The sequence below is a fragment of the Cebus imitator genome, unplaced genomic scaffold (genome assembly GCF_001604975.1).
Source record: "Cebus imitator isolate Cc_AM_T3 unplaced genomic scaffold, Cebus_imitator-1.0 Scaffold206, whole genome shotgun sequence".
Lineage (NCBI taxonomy): Eukaryota > Metazoa > Chordata > Mammalia > Primates > Cebidae > Cebus > Cebus imitator.
Genome location: NW_016107521.1, coordinates 1,173,024 through 1,177,072, shown reverse-complemented (window position 1 = coordinate 1,177,072; position 4,049 = coordinate 1,173,024). Strand labels below are relative to the sequence as shown.

The window sequence follows — 4,049 nt, the reverse complement described above, 5'->3', positions numbered from 1 at the left end:
CCCAGGCTGGAGTGCAGTGGCATGATCTTGGCTCACTGCAACCTCCACCTCTTGGGTTCAAAGTGATTCTCTCTGCCTCAGCCTCCTGAGTAGTTGGGATGGATCTCAACTACCACTCCCAGCTAATTTTGTATTTTTAGTAGAGATGGGGTTTCACCATATTGGCAGGCTGGTCTTAAACGCCTGGCCTCAAATAATCCTCCTGCCTTGGCCTCCCAAAGTGCTGCGATTACAGATTACAGAGCCATTGCTCCTGGCCCCCAATAATATTCTTTTCTTTTTTTTCTTTGAGACGGAGTCTCACTTTGTCACCCAGGCTGAAGTGAGTGGTGCGATCTTGGCTCACTGCAACCTCTACCTCCCAGGTTCAGGCGATACTCCTGCCTCAGTCTCCCGAGTAGCTGGGATTATAGGCATGTGCCATCATACCCGGCTAATTTTTGTATTTTTAGTAGAGATGGGGTTTCGCCATGTCGGCCAGGTTGGTCTCGAAACCCTGATCCTAGGTGATTTGCCCGCCTTGGCCTCCCAAAGTGCTAGGATTATAGGCATAAGCCACTGTGCTCAGCTAACATTCTTTATAATAGAAGGATCCACTTTAGAATCACATGTTGCATTTATTTTCTTCAGTTTTTCATTTCTCCAAAAATTACACCGAGCTAAAGCATGATGTGGGTGTGTCGTGTAGACGTTAGCAGTACTGCCCTTACTACATGCTCTTTGGACAGTCGTGCAACCCCAAGAAAAGGATGGTTAGTTGTTATTTCTCTTTATTTTCCTTCAACTGGGATGAGAACATTTTCTCTGTCTTTGACTATCCTGACCTTGACACTTTGGAAGATATCAGGATGGTTGTTTTATAGAATGTCTCACAATTTGGATTTCTCTAATGTTTCTCATTGAAATTATTAGAATTTCTTAAGGCAGTATTTGAAATTAGGTAAACATATTGTTACTCATCAAATTCTGTTTATTTGTATCACCATGGACTCATGGTTTATTTTGTTCAACTGGTCATAAACTGTTTCTATCAATATTTCATGCTCAATTTTTTCTATATTTGGCCAATGGGAGCACCTTCAAACTGATTCATCTTTTTGACATAATTTCATCATTTTTTGAGCTCTTCTGCATTTTCCGATGCAAGATTTTCCAGGTTCATCCTGTAATATTCCTAGCCAATCCCTGGAATCAGAAATCAGCCTTTTCTCCAAGAATACCTAGGTTCTTTTATTGGAGAATGATGTTTAGAAACCAACACTTGGGTACTAGATGTGCTCATTGTATTGGGAAATTTCTGCTCCCAGACCACACACACACACACACACACACACACACACACACACACACACTCTTATATCTATACTTCATCATCTATCACCATATTGAAAATCATGGATGGGCCGGGCGCGGTGGCTCAAGCCTGTAATCCCAGCACTTTGGGAGGCCGAGGTGGGTGGATCATGAGGTCAAGAGATAGAGACCATCCTGGTCAACACAGTGAAACCCCATCTCTACTAAAAAAAATACAAAAAATTAGCTGGACATGGTGGCGCGTGCCTGTAATCCCAGCTACTCAGGAGGCTGAGGCAGGAGAATTGCCTGAACCCAGGAGGCAGAGGTTGCAGTGAGCCGAGATAGCGCCATTGCACTCCAGCCTGGGTAACAAGAGCGAAACTCCGTCCCCAAAAAAACACACAAAAAAAAAGAAAATCATGAATTCACACCAATTTCTCAAATTAAATAAAGCATCAAAGGATTCATTTTAGCTTTCTTCCTGTCTATATTTATAACTCCTCTTACTGTCAGAAACTTGGGTAACTCTCATATATATACACGTATACTTTTTTTTTTTTTAAGACAGAGTCTTGCTTCTTCGCCCAGGCTGGAGTGCAATGGCACGATCTCAGCTCACTGCAACCTCTGCCTCCCGGGTTCAAGCAATTCTCCTGCTTCAGCCTTCCCAATAGCTGGGATTACAAGCATGTGCCACCACACCCAGCTAATTTTTGTATTTTTAGTAGAGATGGGGTTTTATTATGTTGGCCAGACTGGCCTTGAACTCTTGACCTCAAGTGATCCTCCCACCTCGGCCTCCCAAAGTGTTGGGATTACAGGCGTGAGCAACTGCTGCAACCTCCGCCTCCCAGGTTCACATGATTCTTCTGCCTCAGCCTCCGGAGTAGCTGGGATTACATGCATGTGCCACCATGCCTGGCTAATTTTTTCTATTTTTGGTTGAGACAGGGTTTCACCACATTGGCCAAGCTAGTCTTAAACTCCTGACCTCAGGTGATCCACCAACTTGGCCTCCCAAAGTGCTGGGATTAGAGGTGTGAGCCACCATGCCCGGACATATAGTTACTTTTTAATCAGTCTTTTCTGTTTAACACTCTCTTCATCACATCGCGGCATCAACACCCTATACTGGGCTGCCCTACCTCACAGGAGACTTCCTACCATGCTCAGGTCCTGAGGCCCTTTTTGCTCTCCTGAGCTTTGACGCTCTTTGCTGGGCTGCTGTCCTCCCCACTCCCCCCATCCTGGTTGGGCTTTGACACTCTGTCTATGCTGTTTGGACTCTTACATTGCTCAACCCTACTTAGTGACTTTTTAACTGAATTACTCAGGAAAAAGGAGAAAAAGAAAAGAAGGTAATTTGTTTTTATAATCTACAGGTCCCTTTTTAATCTTTATTTTTTAGAGATGGAGTCTCACTATGTGGCCCAGGCTAGTCTCAAACTCTTGGGCTCAAGTGATCCTTCCGCCTCAGCCTCCTAAAGTGCTAGGATTACAGGCGTGAGCCACTGCACCCGACTGTCATACATTCCATCCTTGAACCTGAGGAATATACCTGTGAAACTGTGTCCTTTCAATTCTAAATCTTCTGGGGAAAAAAAAAAAAAAGGAAACTGTGTCCCAAAGAGTTAAAGAAAACAATGACTAACAGAAATTCCTGAGTTTGCAGTACGGCAGATAAGAAAAGAAACTGCTGAAAGGCCGAAACTCCCTCTGTTTGAGATAAAAGAACTGGCTGAAATCGGTTGGAACAAATATGGCAACTGGAATCTTGCACAGAAAGAGGTTGCTGGTGTCACAACCCAAATTTCCAAGTTTCATACTAAATCTCCCTGAATGTGACCCATGAAGAGGCAGGAAGAAATAATGGTGCATGCCTGAGGACTTTCCAGACCTCCCCCTTCCTTTCACCAATTACTTACCAAAAATTTTTCTGATAAAAACACTGCCTTGGCCGGGCACGGTGTCTCACGCCTGTAATCCCAGCACTTTGGGAGGCTGAGGCGGGTGGATCACGAGGTCAAGAGATCGAGACCATCCTGGTCAACATGGTGAAACCCCGTCTCTACTAAAAATACAAAAATTAGCTGGGCATGGTGGCACGCGCCTGTAGTCCCAGCCACTTGGGAGGCTGAGGCAGGAGAATTGCCTGAAACCACGAGGCGGAGGTTGTGGTGAGCCAAGATCGTGCCATTGCACTCCAGCCTGGGGAACAAGAGCGAAACGCCGTCTCAAAAAAAAACCAAACCAAAACAAAACAAAAAAACACTGCCTTAAAGCCAACCCAGGGAGACTTAAAACCACCACAGGAAGATTTCAGCTGGACTGTTCTATCTCCTTTTTGGCCTACCTGCAACATAAAGCTTTTCTTTTCTCAAAAATCTGGTGTCACAGTATTGGTTTCTAGAACATTGGGCAGTGAGTGCTTTTGCACTTCGGTAGGTAACACCTGGAACTGATTTAGATAATACTTTGGACCTGGAGTCTTAATTAGTTGAGCCTTTGGGTGATCTTGGGAAGACACTACATAATGTATTTTACCTGTGGGAAGAATCTAAATAATTTGTGGCCATTAGGCAAACTGCTGTGGATTAAAGATGCGAGATCATTCTTTGCTTCTTCTTCCATCAAGAGGTGGAGTCGGCCAGGTGAAATGGCTCAGGCTTTGGGAGGCCAAAATTGCAGCACTTTGGGAGGCCAAAGCAGGACTGCATGAGCTCAGGAGTTCGAGACTAGCCTGAACAATATTG

At 44.6% G+C, this 4,049-nt stretch overlaps 1 pseudogene; it reads right to left on the bottom strand.

The window, feature by feature from the left end:
• Positions 1-638: 638 nt before the first annotated feature.
• Positions 639-754, bottom strand: LOC119474070 (annotated as a pseudogene).
• Positions 755-4,049: the final 3,295 nt, after the last annotated feature.